This window comes from Pseudophryne corroboree, chromosome 8 (genome assembly GCF_028390025.1).
Source record: "Pseudophryne corroboree isolate aPseCor3 chromosome 8, aPseCor3.hap2, whole genome shotgun sequence".
Taxonomy (NCBI): Eukaryota; Metazoa; Chordata; class Amphibia; order Anura; family Myobatrachidae; genus Pseudophryne; species Pseudophryne corroboree.
Genome location: NC_086451.1, coordinates 204,131,577 through 204,152,925, shown reverse-complemented (window position 1 = coordinate 204,152,925; position 21,349 = coordinate 204,131,577). Strand labels below are relative to the sequence as shown.

General features: G+C 44.2%; 1 pseudogene; it reads left to right on the top strand.

The window, feature by feature from the left end:
* The first annotated feature begins 20,702 nt into the window (after positions 1-20,702).
* On the top strand, positions 20,703-20,821 carry LOC134950250 (5S ribosomal RNA; annotated as a pseudogene).
* The last annotated feature ends 528 nt before the right edge of the window (positions 20,822-21,349 follow it).

Below are 21,349 nucleotides of genomic sequence, written 5' to 3'. Positions count from 1 at the left end.
GAGTGATTATGCGTCCATTATCAACCATAATGCTATATGACACCCATATAGCTTTAAAAACACTGTGCCCCCCTCCATCTTACTATCCAGCAAGTCCTGGCGGGGATCTGAAGAAAATGGCGCTGACTCCTGTATGAGGGCTAAGCTCCGCCCCTTCCTGGCGCACTTAAGCCCGCTCAAATTAAATAAATATATATATATATATAGAAATGAAGACTACGGCGCTTAGGTGTAGCTTTGTGGTATCTATACCATAAGTAAAAGTAACCCTTAATACGCAGATAAAAAACACTTCTCAATATATTGTGTGAGCGGCAGCTTATAGTACGTAAACATGTGCTTGGCATGCACACATAGGTAATTGAAGGAATTGGTGAATATAAGCGCCCAAGAGTGTGGTTAATATATCAAGGTGAATGAAGGTATCGATAAAGGGTATGATAAAAACCGGTTAAGACAACTTATCCGATAGCCAGAGAAGCTTAATTCAAGCGGTACTTCTTTGTCACTTAATACATGTGGATAAAACAAAGAAAAGCAAACATAGTGTGTACCGTTTAAAATTTAAAATCACTGCAGAAACTCATAGGCTCACTTAGGGAACCAGCATATTCCCAATGCACAATCAATGTATGGCCTGAGCAGTGTATATATAAAAAGTACAAATATTTAATACACGTGATGACATAAAAAGACAAAAATACATAAAAGTACATGAATAGCTGTATATCATGCGTACAGAATAAGAGATTATATCAAGCTCATCTGTCCATAAATAGCTGGAAGGCATGCGTACAGAGTTCAAGAATATATATGGCTTATCTGTCCATAAGAGGAGATGTCCGCAGGTAGTCCCAACGCGTTTCGTCCGTCAGCAGCAGGACTTCATCAAGGGGATGGACACACTGAGCAAGCATGCTCTATTTATACCCAAATAGGGCAATTTATGATGACATCACTTCCTGTGATGCACTGTGTCTAGAGCCTTAGGGAAAACGTTATATAATATTCTAATTGGCACTCAAAAGGTGACAATTAGGCATAGGTGGAAATATGTAAAGGAGGAATATAAAGGAAAATGAAGAAAATAAGGAGAACCGAGAATTTAAGTATAATAAACGGAGATCTAGCTATCCGGAAAGCGTGGTGGAACGCATGCGTCATTTCCGGTCAGCGTGTCACGATAGCAAATTGGTGTAAATGCAACTATAATAATGGTGACAAGTGTGGTCGGCTAGATGCCCTTAAGTTAGAAGAAGAGGATGGACCAAGGTTTTGTTAAAAATTAAAGAAAAGGAGGGTGATCGTGGAGCGCCGTGGCGGTGACATCACTTCCGCTGTAAACGCGGATGTAAGTGAAGGAGTGAGCGTGGTGTGGAACGCAGCGCCCTGTACTGGCGTCGCTTGCGTCTCACACACGGAGGAGGCTGGCCACGTGAATGCTTTGTGATTGAGATGCGGTGGAGCGCACCGCCATTATGGTGACTGTGCGGTGTACAAGTCATAGCAATGGTGGAACGCACCTCCATATTGTGGCTCAGAAATAAAAAATTTAAAGATAGATAATTATTTGATAAGTATAAAATATGTGGATTAGAACCGTGAAGACTTATTAGACTATAATGAAACCAAGCTAGTAGTATTAGTGGAAGGTGTTGTGTGAATTGTTTTTGAGTGCAATTAAATATTATTAATACGGTAATAATGATCTATTGTGTTTTTTTATATATTTATATTGTGACGACATGTGATGACACAGCTGGCGCGTCGTGTCGCTCAGTGGTAAAAGACACGTGGTTACTTTCCCAGCCCTGGTCCTACACATGGACTTCACCAATTGCCAATATGTTATTAGTTATATGTTAGGCAATATTGTATTATATTGTATGATGTTATTGTTACAAGGGTACAGTTATGTTTTCAATGTATATATATATGAATGTATTGGTTATTGTGTTATAGCTTGTAAAATAATGTTCCCCCCCATATGACTGCGCAGATAACCTGTGTGTTTGCTGTTGTGTAGATACAGCCAGTCTCAGATGTCAGGCCATACAACCCCCCCTCATTCTTCCCCACACAATGGATTCCAGGCCACACAATCAGATTAAGTAAGGTTACTTTAGTTAACATCTATTGTGGCCTAGGGGACATGCCTGGGCATGTGAAAGTAGGTTTGCTCTGAAACTGTCTGGGGGTGTTGCCTTATTGTAGGAAAGACAAAGGCTTGATAATAGCAAACAGGGGAGGTGGGAGAGATCTGAGAGAGGAGAGAGAGAGTGGCAGGAGACTGACTAAGGAGTAATGTTCTGTCAGGAGCTCCAGGAGGGATTGTCGTGTAGAATTGGATCACAGAAGTGTGCTGAGCTGTTTATAACCCATTCTGTTCAATAAACCACTGTTGGATTTTCATCTACCACCATGACTGAGTGATTTTGAACCCAATATCCTCACATTTGGTGGCAAGCAGAGGGATCACTCAGGTTACAAGCATGGATGCAAGATATTACAGCAGATTGGAGGCAGCAGCACAATATTACAAAGACATCAAGAAGGGAGTCCTGCAAGGACTGTGTCATGGAAGAAAAATTGTAATCAACACAGTGGATACCAAGGAATCCCTAATTGGAAAACTGGCTCAATGGGACGTTGAGCACCCTTGTGATAAGGAGGAAGAAGAGGATATGGTCCAGGCCTCAGCGGAGGAGACCAGTAATGGAACCAGGGCAGTGGAGCTTGTGGTTGGAAGTTTGTCAGCATATCGGCAGGCTAGGAAGCCGGATCTTTTATTTATAGTTTCCAAAATGCAGTACATTTGGGAGTACTGGAATGAAGCTCAGTGGGAAATCAGCAGGTGGAGAGTATCCAGCATACAGGACAAGTTGTGTCATCTGGGGAATGCGTTCATGCACTGCAGAAGTGAAGCAGCCACATGGAATCTGCTGGGGGAGCCAGAGTTTGAGGAATTCAGGGAGGAAGTGATCGCCACAGTGGCCCAAATGACACAAAGGATACAATATACAGAGACGAAAGGGCAAGTGCAGAGTAAATTGCCTTCCCGGACAGAGCCAAAGGAAGTGGCATTGGATCGGGGGCCCCTGGATACCCCAGCATGGCGAGACCAGTGTTACAGGGTGGATGCGGAAAGGCACCACCTGCAACAGCTTCTCCCATACCCAAGGGAAGAAGTTACCCAGTGGTCTATACAGAAGGAAGCACACGAAGTGAAGACAGCAGTGAGCACAATCCAGGCACCCCAGGAGGAACTGCACTACAACTTCCCTTTTGCTGAGATGGAGGATGAGGACTTAGTGAGAGAGTGTCAAGAACTGTCTGCCCAGTATGTTACACTGGAAAAGAACGACCTTGACCAGGTGGATGCAAGGAAGCACTGTCTGCAACCCGTTCTCTTCTCCCTGGGGGAATGTCACAGTGAAATACTCAGTGAACGGCCTGAGCTGTGTTACAACTGGCCATTTGCAGGCTTGGAGGATATAGAAACCATCCCAGAGTGCCAGCGAGACATTGAGGAAGAAGTTGCCACTATCACCCGACCACCACTTGAGCAACAGAGCCTCCAAGGGAATCCTTCAGGTGAGCACCAACCAGTCCTGGCTACTGAGCCATTTACAGTGTTGTGTTTGGGGGAGGCTACTGAAAATGAGAAGGAAGTGGGGTCTGTCATCCAAACACCCCAGGAGAAGATGCACTATGCCTTCTCATTGGCAGAGGTGGAAGAGGAGATCTCTGCGAGGGCAGCAGTAGGTGGTAATGTCCCAACTATAAGCATGGCTAGTGCAGACAGGGTCTCACTTCAGGCTGATCAGCATATTCGGCTGAGGGAGGCCTATTGTGAAGCTATGTTCATGGCTGCCCCAGTTATTTTATCAGAAAATGATGTTCAGGAAGGGCCCAGTGTATCCCCAGCTATTGTATCTCTCCCAGAAGATTCTGGAGGTCTGTTCCCATTCAGTGAACTTGATGGTAAGGAGCTGCAGTCTGAATGCCAGAATCTTCCCTATGACTCAGAGAAAATCCAGGTATCAGACCTGGTGAAAATAGCATCAGCTCAGGAACTGGAAGGGAACATGTTGCTCTACTCTAGGGCACCTGAATGTCTTTTGGACTGGCATTGTGTGCAAGGTGAAATGACCGACTCTAACCAGGACAATGGTGGTCAGCCAGGACATGTAGCAGTGAATGGAGAAGGTAATGCCACTGTCCCGGTGAACCTACATCCATGTTCCAGTACAACGATGGTCGAGTTGGTGGGTACACACAAGGAAGCGGAGCAGATTGTACTCCAGGCCAAAGCATACAAGACTCAGAGTAGGATCCCACAAGTTACCCAGCCAGCCAGGCTGGAGGAAGCATTTACCCAGGATAGCACAGAAGAAACTTCTGGCATGAAGGAATCCCCATTGTGCCCTGACAATTACCAGACCCGTGGTTCATGTTTGGGGGAGGGAAGCCACTGTCCTGATGCACCAGAGGTGATGGAAGTGGGGTTCCCAGGGAATACATTGTTGGGAAGGGAGAGTGAGGGCCCCAGAGATCAGATTTTGTTTATGGAGGAAAATTGTGACTATCTGAAATGTGAGATTACCCAGTTTTGTGTAGGGGAATTATTAAGTCCCCAGGTGCAGTTATTGGATTTACTGAATTACACTGTTGCACATGCTGTTACCCCAACCCAGCGGCTGTCTACAAAGGGGACTTTGATTAATGTATTTGGATGGGACACCGGGGGGAAATACAAGAACTATGGACTGCTGATCACGTTTCCACCGGACCCTTGTAAGACTGTATTGATTTATGTACTGTGGGCCACGCACCCACCAGACCGGGGAAAGAAATTCCCACACAAGCCTCATGACAATTACCAGAGACTTTGGACCTGGGACGCTGGTGGGCTCCGTACAAACTGTAAAATGCTATTCACAAAAACCACCAGACCCACAAGAGAAACCAGCCAGTCATTGTTATGATGGGGCACAGACTGTCTGATGTAGAAGAGCATCACTGCGCTCAGCAAGCTTAAGCTACTTAGGACACAGGGCGAGAAAGTAGGGGAAGGTAATGTGACGACATGTGATGACACAGCTGGCGCGTCGTGTCGCTCAGTGGTAGAAGACACTTGTTTACTTTCCCAGCCCTGGTCCTACACATGGACTTCACCAATTGCCAATATGGGAGATAGTAGAATGTTGGTATTACTGGTGTTGCTGTCATGAGGTATTGAAATTCATTTTTATCCAAAGTATTGTTATGGAAATAATGTACCAATAGAGCTCTAAGTTCTTCTACAAAAGAGATCGTAGGATCTTGTTGAAGCTGCTTATAGGAGGATGTATCGTGTAGAAGGCGTAGTGCTTCGGTTTCATATGCATCTCTGTCCAAGAGTACAATCCCTCCTCCTTTGTCTGCTTGCTTGATAATGATTTCATTGTTTTCTTGAAGCTGTTTTAATGCTTCTTTTTCCTTGTTTTTTTAAGTTAGAATGGCATGGTTTCTTTAGTTCAATGTCACATAGGTCCTTTCTTACTAATTCCTGGAATACATTTATATGATTGCCTTTGGATTCCATGGGATAGTATTTTGATTTCCGTTTAAGTCCTGATTTGGATGGTTCTATTAAATCTATTGGTTGGTCTTGTTTGGCAAAGTGTCTTTTTAAAGTGAGGGTTCTGGAGAACTTGTTGAGATCTATAAACGTGTCGAATCTATTCATTTGTTTGTCAGGAGCAAATTTAAGGCCTTTGCTTAGAAGCAATATTTCTGCCTCATTAAGGGTGTGGCTGGATAGGTTGAAGATGCCTTGTTCCACAGGATTACTTATTGTAGATACCGTCGTTTGTTTGTTCTTCCTACGCCCGCCCCTTGTACCTCTTCTTCATGGAATCCTCTTTTCATGGGAGAAGTCCCTTTCAGTCTCTCTCTGAAGAACGTTTTCCTTGTCGAGAATATATTCTCTGTTGTTGGATCCGGAGATAAAAAAATCGGAGTCACTGTTTGACTCCAATCTTTGGAGAGCTGAAAATCTATTGTTCGTAGTGATGAGTCTTGAGGTCGGCATTTTTGTTCGTTCCCTTTCCTGATACGTTTGTTGTCGACTTTGAGGACGAGAGTTCTTATTCCTATAGGATGTCGTTTTCCATTTTCTTGCTCTTGGGTCCTGATAAACAGGGATATGTTGATATTTGTTATCTTGGAATCTGCTCCAATTCTGTATTTTTCCTTGTCAATGTCAGATCGTTTGCTTTGAATTCTTCCTTGTCTTTATGTATGGCTAGTTGTTGTTCTTTTATTTTGAGGTCCTCCTCAGTTTTAGTAAGAACTTTGTTTTTCTAGAATAATAAGCTTCATAAGGTTGATTGAGCAATTATGCAAAATCTCATCCCAGTTGGAGATGAATTCTGGGTTGTCTAAACCAAAGTGTGGTCGGCTAGATGCCCTTAAGTTAGAAGAAGAGGATGGACCAAGATTTTGTTAAAAATTAAAGAAAAGGAGGGTGATCGTGGAGCGCCGTGGCGGTGACATCACTTCCGCTGTAAACGCGGAAGTAAGTGAAGGAGTGAGCGTGGTGTGGAACGCAGCGCCCTGTACTGGCGTCGCTTGCGTCTCACACACGGAGGAGGCTGGCCACGTGAATGCTTTGTGATTGAGATGCGGTGGAGCGCACCGCCATTATGGTGACTGTGCGGTGTACAAGTCATAGCAATGGTGGAACGCACCTCCATATTGTGGCTCAGAAATAAAAAATTTAAAGATAGATAATTATTTGATAAGTATAAAATAAGTGGATTAGAACCGTGAAGACTTATTAGACTATAATGAAACCAAGCTAGTAGTATTAGTGGAAGGTGTTGTGTGAATTGTTTTTGAGTGCAATTAAATATTATTAATAAGGTAATAATGATCTATTGTGTTTTTTTATATATTTATATTGTGACGACATGTGATGACACAGCTGGCGCGTCGTGTCGCTCAGTGGTAAAAGACACGTGGTTACTTTCCCAGCCCTGGTCCTACACATGGACTTCACCAATTGCCAATATGTTATTAGTTATATGTTAGGCAATATTGTATTATATTGTATGATGTTATTGTTACAAGGGTACAGTTATGTTTTCAATGTATATATATGAATGTATTGGTTATTGTGTTATAGCTTGTAAAATAATGTTCCCCCCCATATGACTGCGCAGATTTCCTGTGTGTTTGCTGTTGTGTAGATACAGCCAGTCTCAGATGTCAGGCCATACAACCCCCCCTCATTCTTCCCCACACAATGGATTCCAGGCCACACAATCAGATTAAGTAAGGTTACTTTAGTTAACATCTATTGTGGCCTAGGGGACATGCCTGGGCATGTGAAAGTAGGTTTGCTCTGAAACTGTCTGGGGGTGTTGCCTTATTGTAGGAAAGACAAAGGCTTGATAATAGCAAACAGGGGAGGTGGGAGAGATCTGAGAGAGGAGAGAGAGAGTGGCAGGAGACTGACTAAGGAGTAATGTTCTGTCAGGAGCTCCAGGAGGGATTGTCGTGTAGAATTGGATCACAGAAGTGTGCTGAGCTGTTTATAACCCATTCTGTTCAATAAACCACTGTTGGATTTTCATCTACCGCCATGACTGAGTGATTTTGAACCCAATATCCTCACATTTGGTGGAAAGCAGAGGGATCACTCAGGTTACAAGCATGGATGCAAGATATTACAGCAGATTGGAGGCAGCAGCACAATATTACAAAGACATCAAGAAGGGAGTCCTGCAAGGACTGTGTCATGGAAGAAAAATTGTAATCAACACAGTGGATACCAAGGAATCCCTAATTGGAAAACTGGCTCAATGGGACGTTGAGCACCCATGTGATAAGGAGGAAGAAGAGGATATGGTCCAGGCCTCAGCGGAGGAGACCAGTAATGGAACCAGGGCAGTGGAGCTTGTGGTTGGAAGTTTGTCAGCATATCGGCAGGCTGGGAAGCCGGATCTTTTATTTATAGTTTCCAAAATGCAGTACATTTGGGAGTACTGGAATGAAGCTCAGTCGGAAATCAGCAGGTGGAGAGTATCCAGCATACAGGACAAGTTGTGTCATCTGGGGAATGCGTTCATGCACTGCAGAAGTGAAGCAGCCACATGGAATCTGCTGGGGGAGCCAGAGTTTGAGGAATTCAGGGAGGAAGTGATCGCCACAGTGGCCCAAATGACACAAAGGATACAATATACAGAGAAGGAAGGGCAAGTGCAGAGTAAATTGCCTTCCCGGACAGAGCCAAAGGAAGTGGCATTAGATCGGGGGCCCCTGGATACCCCAGCATGGCGAGACCAGTGTTACAGGGTGGATGCGGAAAGGCACCACCTGCAACAGCTTCTCCCATACCCAAGGGAAGAAGTTGCCCAGTGGTCTATACAGAAGGAAGCACACGAAGTGAAGACAGCAGTGAGCACAATCCAGGCACCCCAGGAGGAACTGCACTACAACTTCCCTTTTGCTGAGATGGAGGATGAGGACTTAGTGAGAGAGTGTCAAGAACTGTCTGCCCAGTATGTTACACTGGAAAAGAACGACCTTGACCAGGTGGATGCAAGGAAGCACTGTCTGCAACCCGTTCTCTTCTCCCTGGGGGAATGTCACAGTGAAACACTCAGTGAACGGCCTGAGCTGTGTTACAACTGGCCATTTGCAGGCTTGGAGGATATAGAAACCATCCCAGAGTGCCAGCGAGACATTGAGGAAGAAGTTGCCACTATCACCCGACCACCACTTGAGCAACAGAGCCTCCAAGGGAATCCTTCAGGTGAGCACCAACCAGTCCTGGCTACTGAGCCATTTACAGTGTTGTGTTTGGGGGAGGCTACTGAAAATGAGAAGGAAGTGGGGTCTGTCATCCAAACACCCCAGGAGAAGATGCACTATGCCTTCTCATTGGCAGAGGTGGAAGAGGAGATCTCTGCGAGGGCAGCAGTAGGTGGTAATGTCCCAACTATAAGCATGGCTAGTGCAGACAGGGTCTCACTTCAGGCTGATCAGCATATTCGGCTGAGGGAGGCCTATTGTGAAGCTATGTTCATGGCTGCCCCAGTTATTTTATCAGAAAATGATGTTCAGGAAGGGCCCAGTGTATCCCCAGCTATTGTATCTCTCCCAGAAGATTCTGGAGGTCTGTTCCCATTCAGTGAACTTGATGGTAAGGAGCTGCAGTCTGAATGCCAGAATCTTCCCTATGACTCAGAGAAAATCCAGGTATCAGACCTGGTGAAAATAGCATCAGCTCAGGAACTGGAAGGGAACATGTTGCTCTACTCTAGGGCACCTGAATGTCTTTTGGACTGGCATTGTGTGCAAGGTGAAATGACCGACTCTAACCAGGACAATGGTGGTCAGCCAGGACATGTAGCAGTGAATGGAGAAGGTAATGCCACTGTCCCGGTGAACCTACATCCATGTTCCAGTACAACGATGGTCGAGTTGGTGGGTACACACAAGGAAGCGGAGCAGATTGTACTCCAGGCCAAAGCATACAAGACTCAGAGTAGGATCCCACAAGTTACCCAGCCAGCCAGGCTGGAGGAAGCATTTACCCAGGATAGCACAGAAGAAACTTCTGGCATGAAGGAATCCCCATTGTGCCCTGACAATTACCAGACCCGTGGTTCATGTTTGGGGGAGGGAAGCCACTGTCCTGATGCACCAGAGGTGATGGAAGTGGGGTTCCCAGGGAATACATTGTTGGGAAGGGAGAGTGAGGGCCCCAGAGATCAGATTTTGTTTATGGAGGAAAATTGTGACTATCTGAAATGTGAGATTACCCAGTTTTGTGTAGGGGAATTATTAAGTCCCCAGGTGCAGTTATTGGATTTACTGAATTACACTGTTGCACATGCTGTTACCCCAACCCAGCGGCTGTCTACAAAGGGGACTTTGATTAATGTATTTGGATGGGACACCGGGGGGAAATACAAGAACTATGGACTGCTGATCACGTTTCCACCGGACCCTTGTAAGACTGTATTGATTTATGTACTGTGGGCCACGCACCCACCAGACCGGGGAAAGAAATTCCCACACAAGCCTCATGACAATTACCAGAGACTTTGGACCTGGGACGCTGGTGGGCTCCGTACAAACTGTAAAATGCTATTCACAAAAACCACCAGACCCACAAGAGAAACCAGCCAGTCATTGTTATGATGGGGCACAGACTGTCTGATGTAGAAGAGCATCACTGCGCTCAGCAAGCTTAAGCTACTTAGGACACAGGGCGAGAAAGTAGGGGAAGGTAATGTGACGACATGTGATGACACAGCTGGCGCGTCGTGTCGCTCAGTGGTAGAAGACACTTGTTTACTTTCCCAGCCCTGGTCCTACACATGGACTTCACCAATTGCCAATATGGGAGATAGTAGAATGTTGGTATTACTGGTGTTGCTGTCATGAGGTATTGAAATTCATTTTTATCCAAAGTATTGTTATGGAAATAATGTACCAATAGAGCTCTAAGTTCTTCTACAAAAGAGATCGTAGGATCTTGTTGAAGCTGCTTATAGGAGGATGTATCGTGTAGAAGGCGTAGTGCTTCGGTTTCATATGCATCTCTGTCCAAGAGTACAATCCCTCCTCCTTTGTCTGCTTGCTTGATAATGATTTCATTGTTTTCTTGAAGCTGTTTTAATGCTTCTTTTTCCTTGTTTTTTTAAGTTAGAATGGCATGGTTTCTTTAGTTCAATGTCACATAGGTCCTTTCTTACTAATTCCTGGAATACATTTATATGATTGCCTTTGGATTCCATGGGATAGTATTTTGATTTCCGTTTAAGTCCTGATTTGGATGGTTCTATTAAATCTATTGGTTGGTCTTGTTTGGCAAAGTGTCTTTTTAAAGTGAGGGTTCTGGAGAACTTGTTGAGATCTATAAACGTGTCGAATCTATTCATTTGTTTGTCAGGAGCAAATTTAAGGCCTTTGCTTAGAAGCAATATTTCTGCCTCATTAAGGGTGTGGCTGGATAGGTTGAAGATGCCTTGTTCCACAGGATTACTTATTGTAGATACCGTCGTTTGTTTGTTCTTCCTACGCCCGCCCCTTGTACCTCTTCTTCATGGAATCCTCTTTTCATGGGAGAAGTCCCTTTCAGTCTCTCTCTGAAGAACGTTTTCCTTGTCGAGAATATATTCTCTGTTGTTGGATCCGGAGATAAAAAAATCGGAGTCACTGTTTGACTCCAATCTTTGGAGAGCTGAAAATCTATTGTTCGTAGTGATGAGTCTTGAGGTCGGCATTTTTGTTCGTTCCCTTTCCTGATACGTTTGTTGTCGACTTTGAGGACGAGAGTTCTTATTCCTATAGGATGTCGTTTTCCATTTTCTTGCTCTTGGGTCCTGATAAACAGGGATATGTTGATATTTGTTATCTTGGAATCTGCTCCAATTCTGTATTTTTCCTTGTCAATGTCAGATCGTTTGCTTTGAATTCTTCCTTGTCTTTATGTATGGCTAGTTGTTGTTCTTTTATTTTGAGGTCCTCCTCAGTTTTAGTAAGAACTTTGTTTTTCTAGAATAATAAGCTTCATAAGGTTGATTGAGCAATTATGCAAAATCTCATCCCAGTTGGAGATGAATTCTGGGTTGTCTAAACCAAAGTGTGGTCGGCTAGATGCCCTTAAGTTAGAAGAAGAGGATGGACCAAGATTTTGTTAAAAATTAAAGAAAAGGAGGGTGATCGTGGAGCGCCGTGGCGGTGACATCACTTCCGCTGTAAACGCGGAAGTAAGTGAAGGAGTGAGCGTGGTGTGGAACGCAGCGCCCTGTACTGGCGTCGCTTGCGTCTCACACACGGAGGAGGCTGGCCACGTGAATGCTTTGTGATTGAGATGCGGTGGAGCGCACCGCCATTATGGTGACTGTGCGGTGTACAAGTCATAGCAATGGTGGAACGCACCTCCATATTGTGGCTCAGAAATAAAAAATTTAAAGATAGATAATTATTTGATAAGTATAAAATAAGTGGATTAGAACCGTGAAGACTTATTAGACTATAATGAAACCAAGCTAGTAGTATTAGTGGAAGGTGTTGTGTGAATTGTTTTTGAGTGCAATTAAATATTATTAATAAGGTAATAATGATCTATTGTGTTTTTTTATATATTTATATTGTGACGACATGTGATGACACAGCTGGCGCGTCGTGTCGCTCAGTGGTAAAAGACACGTGGTTACTTTCCCAGCCCTGGTCCTACACATGGACTTCACCAATTGCCAATATGTTATTAGTTATATGTTAGGCAATATTGTATTATATTGTATGATGTTATTGTTACAAGGGTACAGTTATGTTTTCAATGTATATATATGAATGTATTGGTTATTGTGTTATAGCTTGTAAAATAATGTTCCCCCCCATATGACTGCGCAGATTTCCTGTGTGTTTGCTGTTGTGTAGATACAGCCAGTCTCAGATGTCAGGCCATACAACCCCCCCTCATTCTTCCCCACACAATGGATTCCAGGCCACACAATCAGATTAAGTAAGGTTACTTTAGTTAACATCTATTGTGGCCTAGGGGACATGCCTGGGCATGTGAAAGTAGGTTTGCTCTGAAACTGTCTGGGGGTGTTGCCTTATTGTAGGAAAGACAAAGGCTTGATAATAGCAAACAGGGGAGGTGGGAGAGATCTGAGAGAGGAGAGAGAGAGTGGCAGGAGACTGACTAAGGAGTAATGTTCTGTCAGGAGCTCCAGGAGGGATTGTCGTGTAGAATTGGATCACAGAAGTGTGCTGAGCTGTTTATAACCCATTCTGTTCAATAAACCACTGTTGGATTTTCATCTACCGCCATGACTGAGTGATTTTGAACCCAATATCCTCACATTTGGTGGAAAGCAGAGGGATCACTCAGGTTACAAGCATGGATGCAAGATATTACAGCAGATTGGAGGCAGCAGCACAATATTACAAAGACATCAAGAAGGGAGTCCTGCAAGGACTGTGTCATGGAAGAAAAATTGTAATCAACACAGTGGATACCAAGGAATCCCTAATTGGAAAACTGGCTCAATGGGACGTTGAGCACCCATGTGATAAGGAGGAAGAAGAGGATATGGTCCAGGCCTCAGCGGAGGAGACCAGTAATGGAACCAGGGCAGTGGAGCTTGTGGTTGGAAGTTTGTCAGCATATCGGCAGGCTGGGAAGCCGGATCTTTTATTTATAGTTTCCAAAATGCAGTACATTTGGGAGTACTGGAATGAAGCTCAGTCGGAAATCAGCAGGTGGAGAGTATCCAGCATACAGGACAAGTTGTGTCATCTGGGGAATGCGTTCATGCACTGCAGAAGTGAAGCAGCCACATGGAATCTGCTGGGGGAGCCAGAGTTTGAGGAATTCAGGGAGGAAGTGATCGCCACAGTGGCCCAAATGACACAATATACAGAGAAGGAAGGGCAAGTGCAGAGTAAATTGCCTTCCCGGACAGAGCCAAAGGAAGTGGCATTAGATCGGGGGCCCCTGGATACCCCAGCATGGCGAGACCAGTGTTACAGGGTGGATGCGGAAAGGCACCACCTGCAACAGCTTCTCCCATACCCAAGGGAAGAAGTTGCCCAGTGGTCTATACAGAAGGAAGCACACGAAGTGAAGACAGCAGTGAGCACAATCCAGGCACCCCAGGAGGAACTGCACTACAACTTCCCTTTTGCTGAGATGGAGGATGAGGACTTAGTGAGAGAGTGTCAAGAACTGTCTGCCCAGTATGTTACACTGGAAAAGAACGACCTTGACCAGGTGGATGCAAGGAAGCACTGTCTGCAACCCGTTCTCTTCTCCCTGGGGGAATGTCACAGTGAAACACTCAGTGAACGGCCTGAGCTGTGTTACAACTGGCCATTTGCAGGCTTGGAGGATATAGAAACCATCCCAGAGTGCCAGCGAGACATTGAGGAAGAAGTTGCCACTATCACCCGACCACCACTTGAGCAACAGAGCCTCCAAGGGAATCCTTCAGGTGAGCACCAACCAGTCCTGGCTACTGAGCCATTTACAGTGTTGTGTTTGGGGGAGGCTACTGAAAATGAGAAGGAAGTGGGGTCTGTCATCCAAACACCCCAGGAGAAGATGCACTATGCCTTCTCATTGGCAGAGGTGGAAGAGGAGATCTCTGCGAGGGCAGCAGTAGGTGGTAATGTCCCACATATAAGCATGGCTAGTGCAGACAGGGTCTCACTTCAGGCTGATCAGCATATTCGGCTGAGGGAGGCCTATTGTGAAGCTATGTTCATGGCTGCCCCAGTTATTTTATCAGAAAATGATGTTCAGGAAGGGCCCAGTGTATCCCCAGCTATTGTATCTCTCCCAGAAGATTCTGGAGGTCTGTTCCCATTCAGTGAACTTGATGGTAAGGAGCTGCAGTCTGAATGCCAGAATCTTCCCTATGACTCAGAGAAAATCCAGGTATCAGACCTGGTGAAAATAGCATCAGCTCAGGAACTGGAAGGGAACATGTCGCTCTACTCTAGGGCACCTGAATGTGTTTTGGACTGGCATTGTGTGCAAGGTAAATGACCGACTCTAACCAGGACAATGGTGGTCAGCCAGGACATGTAGCAGTGAATGGAGAAGGTAATGCCACTGTCGCGGTGAACCTACATGCATGTTCCAGTACAACGATGGTCGAGTTGGTGGGTACACACAAGGAAGCTGAGCAGATTGTACTCCAGGCCAAAGCATACAAGACTCAGAGTAGGATCCCACAAGTTACCCAGCCAGCCAGGCTGGAGGAAGCATTTACCCAGGATAGCACAGAAGAAACTTCTGGCATGAAGGAATCCCCATTGTGCCCTGACAATTACCAGACCCGTGGTTCATGTTTGAGGGAGGGAAGCCACTGTCCTGATGCACCAGAGGTGATGGAAGTGGGGTTCCCAGGGAATACATTGTTGGGAAGGGAGAGTGAGGGCCCCAGAGATCAGATTTTGTTTATGGAGGAAAATTGTGACTATCTGAAATGTGAGATTACCCAGTTGGGTGTAGGGGAATTATTAAGTCCCCAGGTGCAGTTATTGGACTTACTGAATTACACTGTTGCACATGCTGTTACCCCAACCCAGCGGCTGTCTACAAAGGGGACTTTGATTAATGTATTTGGATGGGACACCGCGGGGAAATACAAGAACTATGGACTGCTGATCACGTTTCCACCGGACCCTTGTAAGACTGTATTGATTTATGTACTGTGGGCCACGCACCCACCAGACCGGGGAAAGAAATTCCCACACAAGCCTCATGACAATTACCAGAGACTTTGGACCTGGGACGCTGGTGGGCTCCGTACAAACTGTAAAATGCTATTCACAAAAACCACCAGACCCACAATGTCACGATCCGGGTATCTGGACGCCATTACCTGCCGTTTAGGTGTCTTCTGAGACTGGCCCAGCGTTCCAAATCCGGATCTCATCTGTGTCAACACAATCCCTCCTGTCATTCTGAGACACTACCACAGCGGCGCCATGTTTGAATCCAACATGGCGTCTCCCGTCCTCCGCGACCGTTACTGTGTTATTGCTGCAGGTTCTCAGAATCATGTATCATGCCTGCCGCGGCCTCTGCTGCCCTCCAAGTGTCTCAGCATATAATTGTCATCTGGCGTCTCCTGTCCTCCGCGGCCGGCGCCGCCATTATCATTATGTTTGCACATTTCATTTCAAACCAGTTTTCCCTCCAGGTTCCAGCATGGGCGCAGCCATGTTGGATTTGATCACATGCTTTAATTCCTCCAATCCACCGTAGCTGGAATCTGCATAATTGCCCAGCCAATGCCTGCATAGCAGCAGGTATAAGTATCCTGTGTCTGGGCCAGATAGATGTCAGTGCTTTGAATGTCATACCTTGTTCCAGTCTCTCTCTCCTGTGGTTTGTTTCTCCAGGTTCCAGCTCCTGTCTCCAGCATCCACAAAGAGACCCGCACCTGCTTTCCATCCTGCGGTGCAGCCTGACTCTGCAATCCTCTGTGACTGCTTCAGCTTTCAGCTATTACTTCGTTTGCTTCCAGCTTCCAAGCTTTCAGCTATTAACCCATCTGTTTCCAGCAACCTGCTTCCAACAGAATTCAGCCTCCTTAAAGAGCCGGTGTTCTCCCAGCGGATTTCTACTTACCAGCAGTATCCACTACCACCGGTAACCACTCTTCATTTTATCTGTTTCCACGCACCCTAGCATCTTTCAGTTTTAACTCCGTGTCTCCACCATCTGGCTGGTTTCGTCCAGTGACTCCTACAGTGCATTCCAGTTACCAGCATCATCTCATACACCTACTGGCGTGTTCCTCGGTTGTCTCCACTACTACAGCCTGGCCTGGTAAGGTTATTCTAATTAGTATCTCAAGAGTTTGACCATATACACCTCCGGAAGACTAGAAGACTGTACCATTCCAATTTATCCAGAAAAGAACTAAATGCTCTACGAGAGATTGAATCATGGCAAGACGTCATCATCAAACCATCAGATAAAGGGGGAAACGTGGTATTATGGCCCCGAGAACAATACATACAGGAAGCATACCGGCAGTTGGAAGACCAAACTTGCTACCAAAGAATATTACTCAACCCCATGGAAAACTACAGGACAATATACAACCGGATTCTGAACGACGCACACGCTGAAGGAACTATAACACCTTCGGAATACCTGTATCTCCAGACAGCACATCCCAGTATCCCTACATTTTACATGCTCCCCAAGATACATAAGAACATGCGGCAACCACCAGGCAGACCAATTGTATCGGGGATAGGATCCTTGACTGAAAAAGCCAGCATTTTTGTTGACTTACATCTACGACACCATGTTTTGGGTCTCCCATCCTTTGTCCAAGATACCACAGACGTTCTTCGCAAGATTCATGATGTCAAATTGGAAAGTAATCAATACTTAGTCTCTCTAGATGTTGAGGCACTATACACTTCAATTGATCATGACAAAGGACTTGAAGCCGTCAATTATTTCATGAATATGGAAGGTATGGAGAAATTCCATGCATTCCTTGCCGATCTACTCCAATTCATACTCAGTCATAATCTTTTTACCTTCAACAACAGATTCTTTCTACAGACAAGGGGCACAGCTATGGGGGCAGCGTGTGCCCCCACTTATGCCAATATCTTCTTAGGTTGGTGGGAACGCGAAACTGTGTTCAATGACAGCAATGATGTCTTTACATCCAACATCATTTTGTGGGTACGGTATATCGATGACATTTTGATGATTTGGGAAGGTGACATAGAGATGCTTCTCTTATTTATTGAACATCTCAACAACAATAACCTCAACATTCGACTCACCCATCATATAAGCCAAGATGAACTCCCATTCTTGGATGTTCTAATCTACAAAGATGAAAATCAAATGCTCTCCACAAAACTGTATAGGAAGGAAACATCCTCAAATACACTGCTACATCAAACCAGTTCCCACTTTCCTCCAACAATTATGAACATACCCAAGGGGGAATATCTACGCCTAAGAAGGAATTGCTCCAATGATCAGGACTTTATGGAACAAAGCAAAGACCTCTCAAAGAGATTACGGGAGAGAGGATACAGTAACACCGCCATCAAGAAAGCAAGCAGAAACATTCAGACTGTCCAGCGAGAACATCTAATCTTTGAAAAGAAACATAAGAAACAAGAGGATAACATCATCAGATTCGTAGGTGGCTTCTGTCAAGAGTGGCGTCAGGTCAAACAAGCCATTCAAAAACACTGGGGAATCCTACATTTGGATCCAGTTCTATCACAAAAACTCAGATCACAAGTATCCATGAGTTGGAGGAGATCGAGAAACTTGAAAGATAGACTGGTATCCAGTCATTTCCAGCTGACCCGAGGGAAACCACAATCCACGATTGGCACATATCCATGTGGTCACTGTAGAGCATGCCAATATATCCTCAAGACTGACCATATTCAGGACCGCTACGGTAAAGATGTTAAATTCAGACACTTTATTAACTGCTCAACAGAAGGAGTGATCTACTGCATAGTATGTCCCTGTGGACAAAGATATGTTGGCATGACGACCAGAGCCTTCAAGCAAAGGATTTTGGAACACATTGGATCGATTCGGAATGCGACTAAAGACCTACAAAAAATGAAGCAAATCACCTCTGTGGCACGTCACTTTGTTTCCAATCATGCAGGTCGGTGGGATGAACTTAAGGTCTGTGGACTAGAGAAAGTCAAACTAGGTATACGAGGAGGAGATTGGACTAACACTCTACTACGGAAGGAATGTGAGTGGACTTTTAGATTGGACTCACTACACCCTCAAGGACTCAATGAAACAATCAACTTTGGTGCTTTCCTTCCAACTTAAATTTATCATTACTGCATATATGTTATTATGGTAGCAATTACTATCCCAGTAGGGACATCTGATTTCATCATATAGTCTAACAAATACCCTTCACCTTTTTAATTTTCCCAACTACAAACAAAACCCCCCCCTCCCCCCATTTCTCCTTCTCTTTTCCCCTCCCCCCCCCCTTTTTTTCCCCCCTTTCCCCCCCCCCCCTCATTACCCCATTTCCACAAAAAAACCCTCCCCCCCCCCCCCCGCCCCCCACAAACCTATCCCACCCTCTCCTTCCCCCCCCCCCCCCTTCTTTTCAAAAAATTTTTTTTCACCGGCAATACACTGACATTATGCAAATTTTGAGCCACACAAGCTATTTACATAATCCTTGTCACCTCTTGTCACCCATTTTTACACAGCCCTCACAACACATTTTTCATGCTTAATCAAAATTCACTGCTATCACAATGCACACACCATCTTAATTTTTCTTCCCTACACATTCTCATTTTAATATATTTCTCTCATTATCACTATCATCATCTTCATTTTTATTTTCATAGCAATATTCATTTTTATCATATTTATTTACATTCATTTATTTTCATTTCTATATTCACTTCTATTTTTACATTTATATTTATATTTTTCATTTCACATTGTATCAAATCATCTTTTTTATACACACTCATGTTTTATCATTATTGCAATATACCCTCACATTCTCAATTCAACTATACCCCCAATCCATATTTTAACACTTGCTATACCGGCGATTATTCCCCCCTCTTTCTTCTTTACACAGCACACAAGTGCCTGTTAGCACTCTAATACAACCCCCTTCCTCATACCCATTAATCACAATCAAATCCATCTTTATAGACTTCTGTTACATATGTTACATATATTGCAAGTGTACATTTATTAATTACCCATAGGAATTTTACCCAGTGCAGCATATTTATTCATTTCTGTTTAGCTATTTTCCTATTTAGCTCATAAAGAGCAGTCAGACCTCCGCAATCATCACCAGGCATAATTAATTAACAATCTATTCTTCTGAATATAATCCAGGTCTGCACTGCTCACGTTCACACTACCCGTGAACAAGCTTTCTGTGAAACGTACGTTGGGAGGTGAACGGGTCACGGTGAGTGCGCTCACGTGACCAAGAGACCGGCAGGAGAGGAGACCAGTGGAGCCGCTCAGACACACAGCTCATCACGCCGAGCTGTCAGCGGCAGGAGAGGAGACCTGTGGAGCCGCTCAGACACACAGCTCACTACGCCGAGCTGTCAGCGGCAGGAGAGGAGATCAGTGGAGCCGCTCAGACACACAGCTCATCACGCCGAGCTGTCAGCGGTACCTAACTAGCAGGATACATGCACAGGCGCTCGCAAGTATTTCTCCAGATATATCCTGCATTTTTACTCTGTCTCCCGCTCTCCAGCCATGCACAATTGTAATTAAACACTGTGTGCATCAGTCTCATTCAGGCAAATCTATGCCGTTTTTATAATAAGGCACTTTTTTTCTATTAATTATATTCAATCTTTTCATTGCATATTACAATTTGCTGCTATTAGGTGCCACATATACAGACACTTTTTCAGTGTTACTCTGTTGCTGATGAAATTACGTACAATCAGCAACAATCTACCTTTTGCATTTGACAATTGATTCTTTTTTTCACATTTCTTATTTGATTGTGGACATACAGCATATACAATACTATTTGTGTGTTTCCTTACTGCAAGTATAATTATTTATCTAAGATTGCAATTAAGACAGTAATTGACATTTCAGGCTCTAATGAATTAGTTAGCCTTATTGTGGATAGTGGAGATCACGTCTCTTGAGATCTATTCCCTAATTTCTATCCACTCCTGCCAATCTGTCGTTTCAGCTGAATACATGATTTCTGGCACATTTCCATTCCCTGCCCTATACACTGTGTGAAGGGGGAGGGGAAGTATGGTGTATTGCTCAGGATCTTTTGCATATTCAGTAGTACCTATACTTGCAACACATTTATGTTTTGATATCTCTCAAACTTTGCTGGCATGTCATCAGAATAACTAGGGTTCATTATTGCCCTACTACATGTGAAAAATCCTCTGGGATCAATGTTGCATAGCACAGTATAAAGCAACATATTGGCGGCTATTTTTGGCAAAACCGGTTGACCATATGATTTAAAACCTATGTATACCTATACATTTGGAATACACTTTGGTGCAATGATGGTTAAACATCAGTCTCTTTTTTAAGAGATTTTTTTGCCCATTCTACCAGGCCTTGGGTGGATTTAACAATTGCATACCCATTATAGGTCTTTGCTTCATCAACTTCAATCTACTACCATACCACACCGTACATGCCCAATCTCGTCCGATCTTGGAAGCAATACGGTGTTGGGCCTGGTCAGTACTTAGGTGGTTGACCACTAAGGAATACCAGGTGTTGTAGGTCAAGTTTGAAGGCAATACCTTGGCTATTGCACCTATTGCATTAATCAACACCAGGCGGGCAAATCTTCTGGTTTTGCCGTAACTTGTACCGCACATTTGCCTTTTATATTATATAATGTTTTTTTCATCCTTATGTTCACAGTTGCAATCCCGAATTTACGATTCAAACTATTTAATCAATTTTTAAACATACTTTGTGTGTACTCCTATATTACTCATTAAGAATTAAAGGTTACGTTTTAAATAAAAATACATTATACATAATTCCAATCACAGTTGTTTCCAAGAGGGAGTGCTCCCAACAAGGGTCACTTTTTTCCTTTCTCTCCTGTCCTTATTACCTAAGGTTATTCTACCCAAGGACTATAACATCCGTTCTGCAACCTACCAGTGCTCTGTTATACCTTTTATGGTTTAGTGATCCAGGAACTGTATTATCTGCCACTGCTAATTCTGACTGTGAACGCTGTTGTGATTATACGGAGTCTGTTTAATAAACTTTCATTTGACTTTTAACCTGCTTGTCATG